Raw genomic sequence first — 16,051 nt, forward strand, 5'->3', positions numbered from 1 at the left:
ATCAGCAACACTCAGCTATAGTCCTCACGAAGACTAGAGAACCTACTTGGAGCCCGCGAGACGCTCAGTCTCATTCAGTTCCTCACCGTCCTACCACCATTCGTTCGGGCCGCATCAAGATGAGGAGCCTCATGATTCACATCATTCTTTCATTCCTCTGCAACGATCGGGTTCGCACCATTCATTCCAGAACCCGACACCATATTTTCAAAGCCATTTCGACCCGATGAACCAGATAGAAGAACCAGAGGGTCCAAACCCTTTGGGACCGGCTGATCATTTCCCTGAAATCCAAAACATGGATGTGGACGAAGATCCAGATCCTGAGATGCCGCCATCTGGGACGCCCACGCATCCCATTGATATATCTAGCGGATCATCCTTCCATGGTTCGCCTTACAGGCTGATATTTGGGCCAAAAGATGGGCTTCATACAAGTGGGAGTATACTCCCCCTCACCGCAACTCACCACCACACCAGCAAGTCCCTTATGAGGATCCGCATTTTTAGGCGGTCACGCCGCCACCACCGCCAGCGCCAGAGCAGCAATTGCCTCCAGAACCACCGAGGCGAAGAAGAGGTGCACGGATGTCCGTGCCTGGGGGTTTCAATTTCAGCACCCCCCAACACTTCAGCAACAGCAATTACCCGCCGCTCTTTGAAAACCCGCAAATGGGTGGGCCTTCGAATGTAGTTTCTGAAGTCGATGTTGCACCAGTCGCACCAGGACCACACATGGGTTATGAAAACCCAATTCCTTCTTACCCAGGTGCAGCTGGGTACAACCCATTCGAGCAGCAAGCTTATTCGAGTTACAATTACAACAATGCCCCTGCCGTTGACCCGTACCTCGAGGTAGCAAACTACAATGCTCTCTACCCTGGACCCTTTCCAGCTACGTACCTAACTGGGTACCCTGCATATGGGTATCAATACCCACCGCTTCCTCAACCTCAGCAGCAGCTGCCGCAGCCACCGCAAATTCAACCACCGCAGCAGCAAGAAATCCTCCAGAGGTTACATGAGATGGAACAAAGGGTAGACTAAGAGCGTAGGAGCCGCCGCGGTCTACTAAAGGGTTTGGCAAACCCTATTAAGGGAAGAAGAAGAGAGATTATTAGAAATCCTTATTTATTGTTTTGTAATTTCATTTTCAATTAAGTCCTTGCGTGAACATTTCATTTATGTATTTGGTCCCTGCGTGGACTTGTCTTTCCTTATTTTAGTCCCTGCGTGGACAATGTTATTTCTTTAAAAGACCGTTTAGGGCATTATTCTAATTCGTAGGATTTTATTTATGAGAAATTTCCTTTTTGAAATTACAAGTTGGCATTAAACATAAACATATACATATATTGTAAATCAAAATATTAATTCAATTTTTGTTGATCTGCTATAACACCTGTCTCATTTATTAAAGATTTTAAACTAAAATAAGCAATTTTAAAACCAAAATGCATCATTTAGAAACTTAGTTATAAAAACTAAGATTTACATAGTGTTCTAGTTTAACAAGCTAACTAGTTTAAGTATTCAGAACATTTAGTTAGTGTTTACAAAATGAACATTTTGTAAAACATGATTTAATTAGCGCGGAAGCTTCAAAAGTTGTGTTCGGTTCTTGATTTCTTGCTTGATCGGCATCCAGAATGAGACGAATATCACCTAAGGTCAAAACCACATCAATTGTTTGTTTTGACAACATTATAACATGTATAAATAAGTTCCGATATCATACAAATAACAAAAAAAAAAATCAAATTTTTGGTCTGTCGCGCCACGCGACAGACTTCATTTAATCCTTCGCGTGCCGCGAGCGGCCTTGCGTGTCGCGCTCGCAACTTAACACCCCAGCGCGTGTCGCGGGGAAACATGTTTTCCAGCAGGTCCGTTTCCTGGACCTGCATATCTGCCCAGCACCAAAATTCTTAAAAATTCTAACTTTAAAAGCTCGTAACTTTTTACCTACATGTCCGTTTTGCATGATTCTTTTTCCTATGCGTCCGAATTAAATTAAGGATCCGTTTGTCATCTTTGTTAGCATCAAATTCCGGTTTATAAGCAAATAGCTTTTAAATCCCCCTTTTTTACAATTATTCAACCTGTTTTATCTATCAACATAATACATGTTTATTAGCAATGATTGTATCTAGTCCTCTTTACCCATTCCCGGACTTGTCAAATATTAGCGTTTTCGCTCCCATCACATGGTTTGCGCATACGATATCATTGTGCTTATTGTCTACAATTTTAAGCATGCACAATTTACTAAAACTAACGAATCCATATTTCTAAGTTTTTGACCCAATCCAAGGGTTTACTAAATCAATTTTAGCGTATCCAAAACTTGGCTTACGCATCAATACTTCGTTTTATATAGTGACGTTCAGGTCACTTAAAACCATCAATTTGTTAGTTTATTCTATTTTGACCCGTTTGGTTGTCGAGTGAGTTACATCACTTCATTGACATTCTAAACACGACTATTTTCACTATATCATCATCCAACATATCTAATTACTATTTTGACCCGTTTGGTTGTCGAGTGAGTTACATCACTTCATTGACAATCCAAACACGACTATTTTAACAATATTATCAACAAACATATTTAATTAACTATTTTGACCCGTTTGGTTGTCGAGTGAGTTATATCACTTCATTGACATTCCAAACACGACTATTTTAACTTTATCATCACCAAACATATCTAAATAACTATTTTGACCCGTTTGGTTGTCGAGTGAGTTACATCACTTCATTGACATTCCAAACGTGTTCTAACCTTTATTTTGACCCGTTTGATTGTCAAGTGAGCTTCTTCACTTCAATGACATACCAAACTCGTATATTACACTACAACATCATTAACATAACTATGACCAATGTTTATGCATAATGTAACAAAACCATAAGTTACGTACCTTTAAAGCGCTCCCTTCAAACGTGTATTACCACCGGCTTGTCCGCTTGACGTTCCTGTTTCCTTGCCTATAGAGTTCAACCACAAGTCGTTTAGAACTCTTTTCATATTACATAACGCATAATTCGCCATAATATACAAGTATGCGTTTTAGTTCAAATTCCAACATTTAGCTTTCTTTTAGGCATTTCTACAAACACCTAAAGGGCGTAATTTCATACAATTTACATAGGGGTGCAAACGAGCTGAGCTACTCGCGAGCTACTAGAGCTCGGCTCGAAAAAAAGCTCGAACGAGCCGAGCTTAAACGAGCTCGAGCTCGAGCCTGAGCCTAAAAAACAAGCTCGTTAATTAAACGAGCCCGAGCTTCGCTTATCGAGCTCGAGCTAGCTCGCGAGCCTAAACGAGCTTTCTGTTTATATATTTTTTATTAATATATTAAACATATATTTATAAAATAATAATTACCATTTATATAAATATAAAAAATAACTTAATTATATGTATAATAATAATTATAATTAATATAAAATAATTAATAAATACTAAACGAGTCGAGCCCGAGCCGAGCTCGAGCTTGAAAAATTACCTTCGAGCCGAGCTCGAGCTTTAGAAATAAAGCTCGAATCGAGCCGAGCTCGAGCTCGAGCTTTCATATGTTAAACGAGCTCAAGCTCGAGCTTGGTCGAGCTCGGGCTCGACTCGGCTCGTTTGCACCCCTAAATTTACAATCAAGTTCATGACTAATTATTTAGCCAAGATTAACATCAATTAGGTAAGTTCATGTCGAATTTTCACATCAACAAGTCTGAAATTACTTCATAGAACTCAAAATACACTAGAATGATAATCATAATCCTAGTGTTTGACATGTTTCTACAAAACCCACTAAACACCTATATTGGTGATTATGGATTTTCATATTGATGAACATAATTCAACGAACTAATGGCTAGGGTTTCTTCCTAGGCATGATTTCAACCCAAATTCACTCAAACAACTATCATGCAAGCTCAATTTCGAATCATAAGTGTTCATCCAGAATTTTAGATGGAACAAAATAGTAAAATTTTTACATACCTTATGATCCCTTTACGGAGGTGATCACTAATTTGTGCTTGGTTTTCGATTTGGGCTTGATTTCCCCTTTCAATTTGGTGAATTTTTGTAGTTTTAGGGTTTGAACATGAGAGCCTTTCTTGGCTCTGGTAAAATCACTGACACACACACACGTATGTGTGTGTTTTGTTTTATTTATTTGTTTTAATTTAAACTTGTTACAATTGCCCATGTTTAGTCCCTCCACATTTATAGGTTTCTAATTTGGGCTAATTTACTTCAAGCTTCCTTATTGTTTAGAAATTTATGATTAACTAGGTTAGTAAATCCTAGTTACATTATCATTCGGTAGAACCAATATATATACCATGTGTAAATAATTATCAGTTCCTAATATTTACCGGGTTTATTTTTACCACTTACGATATTCTACCCTTTTATTTTCGGTTACTTTAATATAATTAATAAACCCGTTTTTGGGGTGTTACATCTGCCATTAAATATTAAAAATATTAAAGGTATAACCTAGCCTATATGTCATGTTAGACATGGCCACAATGGTAAAACCTTTTTAAGATTCAAAATCTTTATTAACATCTGAAAACATGTTAGCATTCCTGGAAATGTGATTCAATAAAATCACACTAGTCATCCTTATATTCGATTTTTCCAATTCCTTATTCTTGCTTGATAATTTAAACATCCATTAGTGATCAAGTGCATACGGGCCATACTTATTGTCCTATAAGACAAATGACAGTTGTAGTCTATGACTCCCTGTCAGAAAAGGTGATGAACGATGTTCGAGCCTTAATGCCTTGATCCTATAAGATCATGGCTTATAAATTAAAACTGTCCTTGTGACAGGGCCTTTTGTGCCACTTTAATATCCTTAATGATTTATAACTGGGATAAATTATAATGAAAAATTTAAAATAAATATGATTATTAAATTAACCAAATATGGTTTATATTTACCATGGTTAATGAATCATCGAAAATGATGATTCCTTAATAAACCTCTGAACAATCTATTGTAAATTGTTTTATAGAAATTAAGCTTCAACATGTCAGAATCAGAAGAGGTTAATAGTCGTCCAAGGGAGATAAATGATACCACCAGAATAAATGTAGCTGGTGCAGATCTTCAAGCATTGATAGACAATGCTGTTACCAGAGCCATTGACAGGCAGTTCAAGGAACCAGGTAATACTCGTACAAAGACTCAAACTGTGGCTCATAGTAAGCCCCCTTCTAAGACACATGAGTCAAATAAGGACAACTCTCGTCACTCATCAAATCGGAAGAGTCTCCCATCTAAACAATTGTGCTTAATCAGGAGCCACGTGTCAAAGCTTGTTCTTACAAATACTTCATCTCTTGCAAGCCAAGGGACTTTACAGGAGAAAAAGGAGCCATTGATTGTATGACATGGCTCGATGAGATGGATACTGTAGTTGATATCAGTGGTTGTGCGGAGCAGGATATTGTGAAGTTTGTTTCACAATCTTTTAAAGGTGAAGCTTTGGCTTGGTGGAGGTCGTTAATCCAAGCCACAGGGAAGATCCCATTGTATAACTTGTCTTGGGATCAATTTGTTGCACTGATCAAGGAAAACTTCTGTCCTCAGCATGATGAGAAAATCGAGACTGACTTCTTGACTTTGGTCATGAAGAACTTGGATTGTTAGGCGTATGTTACAAGCTTCAGCACCATGTCCCGATTGGTTCCTTATTTGGTCACACCGGAACCAAAGTGCATAACACGTTTTATCGGAGGCCTGGCTCTAGAAATCAAGGGAAATGTGAAAGCATCTAGACCTACCACATACAGGTCAGTGGTTGATCTGTCTCTATCTCTCACACTCGATGCAGTCAGAAATAAGTCTGCCAAAGCCTCTGATGAAGGAAAGCGGAAGCGGGAGGATGAGAGTTCTCATTGTTCCGATAAGAAACGAAAGGGGAACTCAGAGCATAGGAGGAGTCCTGGGTTTAAAAAGGACACCCAACAGACAGGGGAGAAGCCCAAATGTAAAGTCTGCAAGAAACACCATTTTGGAAAGTGCAGATTCGAATCGCAGTCGCAATCGCAATCGCATTCACAACCTAAAGTTTGTGGGCTCTGCAAGTCCAAAGAGCATAGAACTTTGGATTGCAAGAAAATGAAGGATGCAACCTGTTATGGTTGCAACGAGAAGGGGCACATAAAGACCAATTGCCCGAAGAACCTAAAGAAGCCTGAAGAGGCTAAAAAGACCAATGCACGAGTCTTCCAAATGAATGCTCAGGAGGCTGTGAAAAAATGACAATGTTATAATAGGTACTTTCCTTATCAACGATGTATATGCTAGAGTTTTATTTGATTCTGGTGCAGATAAGTCTTTTGTAGACAATAAATTTTGCAAACTGTTAAATCTGCCTGTTAAAACTCTAACCATAAAATATGAGGTAGAATTGGCCGATGGTACCATAGAGACTGCTTCAACAATTTTAGATGGATGTTTCATATCAATTAGGAATCACTCTTTTCCGCTGTCCTTGCTTCCGTTGAAATTGGCAGGATTCGATATAATAGGCATGTACCGGTTATCATTTAGCCAAGCCCAAATTGTATGTGATAAGAAGCAAGTGCTTATCAAGACTCCTTATGGTGAGCTATTAACAATTTAGGGAGATACACAGTATGGTTTGCTTAAACAAGTATCTATGCTTAAAGCATCAAAGTGTTTGAAGAAAGGTTGTGTCATTTACATAGCACAGGTGACTATAGATGAACCAAAGCCCAAAATTGAAGATATTCCTGTTATTTCTGAATATTCAGATGTTTTCCCTGAAGAACTACCTGGTTTACCTCTGGACAGGCAAGTGGAATTCAGGATCGATATCATTCCTGGAGCAGCACCAGTTGCAAGAGCACCGTATCGGTTGGCACCAACAGAAATGAAAGAATTAAGAACACAGTTGGATGATTTATTGGAGAAGGGTTTTATTCGACCTAGCTCGTCCCCTTGGGGAGCGCCTATCTTATTTGTAAAGAAGAATGATGGATCAATGCGTCTATGCATTGATTATCGTGAGTTAAACAAAGTTACAATCAAGAACAGGTATCCATTGCCTAGGATCGAAGATCTATGCGATCAGCTTCAAGGGGCAAGTTACTTTTCAAAGATCGATTTGAGGTCTGGTTACCATCAGCTGAAGGTCAGAACTGAAGATATGTATAAGACTGCATTCAGGACTCGATATGGCCACTACGAATTCTTATTGATGCCTTTCAGGCTTACTAATGCACCTGCAGCATTCATGGATCTCATGAATCGCGTCTGCAAGCCCTATCTAGACAAGTTTGTCATTGTTTTTATTGATGACATACTTATTTATTCGAAGAATCAAGCTAATCATGAAAAACATCTCCGATGTATTCTTAAACTTCTGCAACAAGAGAAACTATATGCAAAGTTCTCTAAATGTGAATTCTGACTCCGAGAAGTCTAATTTCTTGGACATGTAGTGAGCGAGCGGGGTATCCAGGTGGGTTCCAGGCGTTGGGTCTAGCAGGATATTACAGGCGTTTCATTGAAAACTTTTCTAGGATTGCTACACCTCTAACTTCGTTAACTCGCAAGAATGTAAAGTTTGACTGGGTCCCAAGCAACAAGAATCTTTTGAGATCCTCAAGCAGAAATTAAGCAATGCTCCTGTGTTGACATTGCCAGAAGGGATTGAAGAGTTTGTTGTTTACTGCGATGCCTCACATACAAGTATGGGTTGTGTGCTTATGCAGAGAGGCAAGGTTATTGCCTATGCTTTATGTCAATTAAAAGTACACGAAAAGAACTACACCACCCATGATTTAGAATTGGGTGCCGTTGTATTTGCACTGAAACTTTGGAGGCATTATCTATATGGAACAAAGTGTGTGATTTATTCCGATCATAAAAGCCTTCGACACTTGTTCAATAAAAAAGATCTTAACATGAGACAGCGTCATTGGATGGAGACTTTAAAAGATTATGATTGCGAAATTCGCTACCATCCAGGCAAAGCAAATGTTTTTGCTGATGCCTTAAGCAAAAAGGAATGGATTAAACCGATAAGAATCAACACCAAGAGCATCAAACTAAAGAACAACTTGAATGAAAAATTATTAGCTGCTCAGAAGGAAGCTGTGTTGGAAACTAACTTTCCGAATGAAAAGTAGGCATAACTGCTGAGCAATTGTCTTACGGCAAGGATGGAATCCTTAGATTAAATGGTAGAATCTGGGTTCCAATCCATGGAGGATTTAGAGATGTGATCCTTCAAGAAGCTCATAGTTCAAAAATTCAGTCCATCCAGGCAATGATAAGATGTACCAGGATCTAAAGGCAAATTATTGGTGGATATGTTTGAAGAAATCTATAGCCACTTATGTGGCTAAATGTCTGACGTGCGCACAGGTTAAAGCTGAGCATCAAAAGCCGTCAGGTTTGCTGCAACAGCCTGAACTTCCCACCTGGAAGTAGGAAATGGTGACTATGGATTTTACAATAGGTTACCAAGGACGAAGCACGGGAATGATACTATTTGGGTTATAGTCGATAGGCTGACCAAGTCAGCTCACTTCCTGCCTATTAAAGAAACGCACAGCTCCGATAAGCTAGCTTAGCTGTACGTGGATGAGATAGTGTCTCTCCACGGAGTGCCGGTATCTATTATCCCCGACAGGGATACTAGATACACGTCTCATTTTTGGAAAAGCTTTCAGCAATCCCTAGGCACTCGTCTAAATTTCAGCACTGCTTATCATCCTCAGACAGATGGCCAAAGCGAGCGTATGATTCAAACTCTTGAGGATATGCTTAGGGCGTGTGCTATTGATTTGGGTGGAAGTTGGGATGACCATCTTCCTTTGATAGAATTTTCATACAACAATAGTTATCATTCAAGCATCCAAGTCGCGTCTTTTGAGGCCTTGTACGGAAGGAAGTGCAGAACGCCAGTTTGTTGGGCGGAGGTTGGAGAAACCCAATTGTCAGGACCTGATATATTCCTCGAGACGACGGATAAGATTGTCCAAATCCGTGATCGTCTCAAAGCTGCCAGGGATAGGCATAAAAGCTACGCGGATAAAAGGCGTAAACCTCTGAAATTCGAGGTAGGTGATAAAGTGCTACTCAAGGTGTCACCCTGGAAAGGGGTGATGCGTTTTGGCAAGAAGGGCAAGCTGAGCCCAAGATACATAGGACCATTCGAGATCATCGAATGTGTCGGAACTGTAGCCTACAAGCTAAATCTACCTGAAGAACTCAGTGGCATTCACAATGTGTTCCATATCTGCAACTTAAAGAAATGTCTAGCCGATGACTCGCTATCAATGTCACATAAGGACGTGCAGATTGACGAGAGCTTGAAGTTTATCGAAAAACCTTTGTCGATCGAGGATCGACAGGTTAAAAAGCTTTGAAGAAAGAGTGTGCCGATTGTGAAGGTAAAATGGGATGCCCGTAGAGGCCCAGAATACACGTGGGAAGTTGAATCCACGATGAAACAAAAATACCCTCATTTATTTCAATAAATCTCGAGGTCGAGATTTCTTTTAATGGGGCGAGGATGTAACACCTTGCAAAATCATGTCCAATATAATAAATACATGTGTCATGAACTTTAAACATGTAATGAATTGATTTCGAGGGACTAAAGTTGATAAACGAAGAAAGTATGTGTGTAGAAGGATCCAAAGTGTCAACATTTGAAAATTTTGCCTTTCAACAACCCTAGGCGATGCTTATACTCTTAAACGAATAAATTGTGAAACGTATGAAGCCGTTTGTGAAAGAAAGTGGAAGATTACAAGACGCAAGGGTTAAACGTGTCAACATGTTAAATTACTACCTCTGAGTGACCTTTTAACGAACTCGAGACTTTGTAATAATTAATTACACTCTCAAGAACAAGTGACGAAAAATTCACGAGGTTTCGATATCGTTTGATATTAAATACGTTAATTTCGCAAATAAAGGGTTAAAAGCATCAACGAGGCAAAACTAGTGTTTTCAGTTATCGTTTAACGAAACCGGACCTAAAGATGTTTGGTTATATTCTATAGATCATCAAAATATAAACTTTATGGGTTAAAAGTGCTTAAAATTGAAGTTATGAGGTTTTAAAGGTCCAGGGGTTGAATCTGCCAAGTTTGAAACTTATTGTGCTAGTTAGCCTAGGGGTGGCGCTGCGCCACACCAAAAAACCACACTGCCGTCGCGCGACGCGACGGCCTAAAATGGGCAGAATCCATGCACAGGTGCAGGTTCTGCATGTTTCTTCCCCATTTCAGCTTTAACTCGAAACTAGGGACTGTTTGCTGGTTTTTAATACCATCAAGGACACATGTTAACATCTGAATTCATCATATAACACCTGGAATGATCAGGAGGTGCTCTCAATTGCTATAAATAGAGGCATTGGGGCAGTCTCATTCACTTGCAAGTTCAAATTTTCATACACTCTCAATCTCTAAAGCCTTGGAGCATTCTCTGGAGCATCCTGAGTATCAAGGAAGCTCTCTTAAGTCTAATCTTCGTGCTAAGGACTCTTGTAAGCGTTCTTAGCTTCTGTAGTTAAGATTTTATTAGTTTAAGGTCCGAAAGTCAAAGTTAGTGTAATTATACTTTGACTTAGCGATTAATCACTAACGGTCCAGCCATTATACGAATTGATAGTAGCTATGTGTTGGTAATTAAGTAGGCGATAAACCCTTAAAAGGGCACCTTCTAATTATCACGTTATCTCAGTCAATTGTCGGGTCAAAGTACTTAACCGAAAAGTCAAACGAGTCAGTTTTATAAAATAAATCATAACTGATAATGTGGAAGCTATAAAATACGTTTTATCACTTAAATAACTTGGTAAATTATATAAGAACATGTTTAGGCATGTTCAACCCGACAATTCTGAGTTTAGGCTCGGTTCGCAACCGAGAGTCGCAAAAGTAGACTTTTGCTTTGACTTTCAGTTCTGACCCGATTTAGCTTAGTTTAGCTATGCCTTAGGATTCCTTTGTGACCATATTATGTGTTAGTATAACCCTCTGAGATTATACTACATGGTCCCTTAGAAATCTGAATCATTTGCATGTTTCCGTTAAATGCTTAAAAATTGACCATTATGCCCTTATGTTATAAAAACGAGATTTTTGAAAATGTGAGAGGACAAAAAGTTTTATTATTGATATATAAGTATGTCCTAAAAATTTGACATCCGTTTCTGGTCTCAATTAGAAGTTATGCAAGATATCGTAAAAATGAAACTTTTTGTTAATTAAATGGCATTTTCAGCATAAATCATATTTAAACCCAATTTTTGGCACCAAACTTCCTACCCGCTGTTATGATATAATATTTAGGGATTTTTGGAAATTTTTGTCAAATTTTATACTGACCATAACATAGAGTTCTCGTATAACTTGGTAATTGACGATAATGCCCTTTTCATTAAATAAATGAGTTTAACACATAATTTTCATACCAAACCTTTTTCCTACTGATATCATATGTTAAATAAAATATTCTAGGCATTAGAGACTGATCAAAACTTTAGAATTTTATAAACATCTTGAATACCGTCAATTACCGACTTTTACGCTAATTAAGCACATAGTATGGTTTAAAACCATATTTAACGCCTAAGACTTGTTACCTACTGATCTTATAAATAAATTTTTATACTTTAACAGTATGTATAAGTCTTGAACTTAGATTTCGAAATTTGACCCTAAAAGCATATGTGAAATGACCAAAATGCCCCTATGGTGCATAGTTTGGCCATAAATGATAAACCTCACATATGTATGATATCTTACTGATGTAACTTGATAAAATTAATATTTATACTATATATTTTAGACCAGAACCTCAGATTGCTATTTAACCTCTTTTATAAACTTTAAAATGACCAAAATACCCTTACGGGGCTTAAATTGGTTTTAAATTCGTTTTGAGCATAACGGAAGATATCCTACTGATATCAAAACATATTTTAAGCATAATAACTTATAGGACTTGTACATGACTCATTCGGTTACCCGTTATGCATATACGCGTGCGGTACAGTTTATGTAACTAGTTTACATAAATTAACCGAAACGGGTCAAACTTTATCATTTTTACTTCAAAATGCAGAATGTATTTAGTTTACTCATTTTATACAAGTCCTCATACTTGTTGGGTCTAAATCACATTCTAATCCGGTCTTCGCTTAATCTTTCATTTTGAGCCGTAAACCTTTCTTAAAAACTAACCGGTCTAAGTTATAACTTAAATAAGACCCGTTAGGAATCTAATAGGTTATTAAAAACCTTCGTTCCAGATTAGGAGCCCAGTAAAAGCTACTTGCACTTGCTGATTAGAATATACGGCTGAGAATAAGTTACATTTTAGCTCAAGTAAATACTTTTAACTTATTTTCCCTTATACGGGCTTGGGATACGGTAAATTATTACCGCTTGGTCGGGTATTGAATATTTAATCAATTAGTGGTTAAATCATTGAGATAACCTGTTGTAATCTGTTTTATTTGATACAAAGCATTTGGGGGTTAATATGACTGTGTCCTGGATATCCTCGGCTCATTCATTGGAAATGGCCACGACTTAAGCACGGGGTGTAGGCATACACCTGACAGTTGCGCATGTAAAACGGTATCTCACTCGTGAGGAAACTTCTTGTGGGCTTATACTAGTGGTGTGTCTATTAATCTTGTCATGGCTCTTCTATTCCGGGCCTCGAACGTACGACAAACATGTAAAACTGTATACAAGATTATTTTAAATAATTGTCCCAAGTTATAAAAGATTTTATGCCTTGTGCATTCAAACCAATTTTATAAACACTTTTCAAAAAGAGTCAGTTAATTGTATTTACCAGTGTAAACTGACGTATTTTTCAAAAAGATTAAGTGCAGGTACTACACGAAATGGGCTGGAAAACTCCTAAGTATTAATTAAAGAGTCTTGCAAGCTTTTAATACTTAAAGTCTGTTGAACAATATTTACTTTCTGTTTTAGATCCGCCTGTGGATCCATTTACAACCGTTGTGTAATATTTTAGGAAAATTGGTTTTTAATAAACCAACCTTTGTCCCGTTGGTAAATAATAATCTTACCTACGTAATTGGTATACAATAATCCTACCTATCAACATGTTGGTACTCAATAAACTTCCGTTAATTTTTCTTAACTGAAGTTAGTTTTTAAGTTTTATTTATTACACAAACAGTCCCTGTAGTTGTAATTTACTAGTTTTAACTATTTTAAAACAGGTAAATTACAGTCCCTTGAGGTTTTTTTGTTTTATAAAATAGTTAAAACTAGTAAATTACAACTACAGGGACTTTTTGTGTAATAAATAACACTTAAAAATTAACTTCAGTTAAAAAAATTAACGGAAGTTCATTGAGTACCAACATGTTGATAGGTAGGATTATTGTATGCCAATTACGTAGGTAAGATTATTATTTACCAACTGGACAAAGGTTGGTTTATTAAAAACCAATTTTCCAATATTTTATTATACTTTCAATTTGGTTTGTATTATTACTTTAGACTTCCGCTGTGCATTAAACTGTGATTATTTGACTATGATGATATCAACTACGTCACGATATTCCCCACCGGGCCCACCAGTAATACGTGAAATATCGGGGTGTGACATTAATAATATTACCTTTCAAAAAAAAATATAGATACCACATGCATATTGGTAATGGGCCCTATGTACTTAATAAAACAAACACTAATGGACCCTCAATTGGACTAAAATGTTAAAAAAGTTTAGTGGACCGTGAACTTATAAATAATATTACATTAAGAGAAAATTATATGTATATATATATATATATATATATATAGTGGGGATCTTACGGAAAGTGTGTTTTTCCTAGAAAGTCTAGGAAGCGATCTAGGCCATCCAATGGGTGTGTTTAATGGTTGAGATCATCTTGGTGACATTTTGGTAATATATGTTTCTTAAAAATAAGATTATTTAATTAATCAGGGATAGATATGTCATTTAGTTTGTTTTAAATATGAAAATAACTGTCATTCCATAAACCACCCCACATTTCTTGCGATTTTCTCTCTTTCTCTCTCTCTCTCTCTCCCCCCTTTCTCTCGTCTCTCTCTATTCCTTCTATCCTTCATGAAGAAACACAATATCAAGAAAACACATCGTGACAAATGTCACCCATCGTAATAGCATGAATGGTAAAACACAGCATCAAGAAATCCTCTAGCATTACCAGCATGAATGCTAAAACACAACGGTATTAAATTGCTGGCTGTTAAAACACAATGTCAAGAAATCCTCCAGCATTACCAGCATGGATGGTAAAACACGACGTCAAGAAATCCTCCAGCATTACCAACATGAATGCTAAAACACAACGGTATTAATCTGCTTGCTGTTAAAACACAATGTCAAGAAATCCTCCAGCATTACCAGCATGGATGGTAAAACACAGCGTAAAGAAATCCTCCAGCATTACCAACATGAATGCTAAAACACAACTGTATTAATCTGTTTGCTGTTAAAACACAATGTCAAGAAATCCTCCAGCATTACCAGCATGGATGGTAAAACACAGCGTCAAGAAATCCTCCAGCATTACCAACATGGATGCTAAAACAAAATTGTATTAATTTGCTTGCTGTTAAAACACAATGTCAAGAAATCCTCCAACATTACCAGCATGAATGATAAAACACATCGTCAAGAAATCCTCCAGCATTACCAACATGAATGCTAAAACACAACGGTATTAATCTGCTTGCTGTTAAACACAATGTCAAGAAATCATCCAGCGTTACCAAACATCATTCATATTATGGGATCTATAAAAACATTGACTTTAACCCTCTAACTGTTAAAACACAGTACCAAGAACATGCTGATAGATTCCAGATAAAGTTTAATGATCAGCGATGAATCTTGTGAGCAAGAAAACGAAGGAATGATTGATATTTACGTGAGATCAGAATTCGAAAACAAAAATTCTGAAAATTATGGAGGAAATCGGTTTCATTCGTGTACATGGATAGTTAGTTATTAAAGATAATTTCCTAAAATAAAAATAGACTGTGAAAGTACATAATTTCCCTTCTAGTTAAAATCCTTCAATGTCGCGTGTCGCATTCTGATTGCTTCCTAGACTTTCTTGGAAAAATCCACTTTCTACCCAACTCCTCATATATATATATATATATATATATATATATATATATATATATATATATATATATATATATGGGAATGTTCATTTGAGATGAAATTTAATGTGAGAAGAAAAAGGGCATAATGGTAAAATATTAAATAGTTTATAATTCCTCCCATTAATTATGTTATCTCTCATTAATAAAGCAAAAAAAACATTTTATCCTACACATTTCTAAATTTATCCTACATATATCTTACACTTACCGAAATTTACCCTACGCATATATAAATTTATCACACATTTAAGAATTTATCTTACGCATACTAAAATTTATCCTACACATGTCGAAAACTGTCCTTCACCCTAAATTATTTTATCTTGAAAGAGTATATTTAAAAGTGAGTTACAAGTTTAATTAGTTAGCTAATTAATTCCAATTAGAAATTTACCTATATGCCCTTATTAATAACATTAAATACACATATTAAATGAAGTAAAATAGAGCATTTCTATTGGTTTAAAACTTATTCTTTTTATTCTTACAAAATTTTTTCTTCTCATTTAAACCCTAAAAAAGTGGGGAACCGGGGAACACTCTTAAAAATTTAACTTAACATGTTAAAAATTAAGTTTTTTAAAATCTTTTTCGGTGCTTCTCCTTATATATACTTGTAGAAGCATTTTTAATAAAAAAAAACAAAAACTAACAATTTAAAAAAAACAATTAAAAAAGGCTAAAACTTATTTTTTAGAGAAATTGTTTTTTTATTCGACTAGTTTCTCCTCCTTTTTATAAAGAAAAACGCTGAAATTTTTTTTAAAAAAATTGATTTTTAACATGTTTAGTTAATTCTATAAGATATAACTGTTTTTTAAACAT

Source organism: Helianthus annuus, chromosome 4 (genome assembly GCF_002127325.2).
Source record: "Helianthus annuus cultivar XRQ/B chromosome 4, HanXRQr2.0-SUNRISE, whole genome shotgun sequence".
In the NCBI taxonomy this organism is placed as follows: domain Eukaryota; kingdom Viridiplantae; phylum Streptophyta; class Magnoliopsida; order Asterales; family Asteraceae; genus Helianthus; species Helianthus annuus.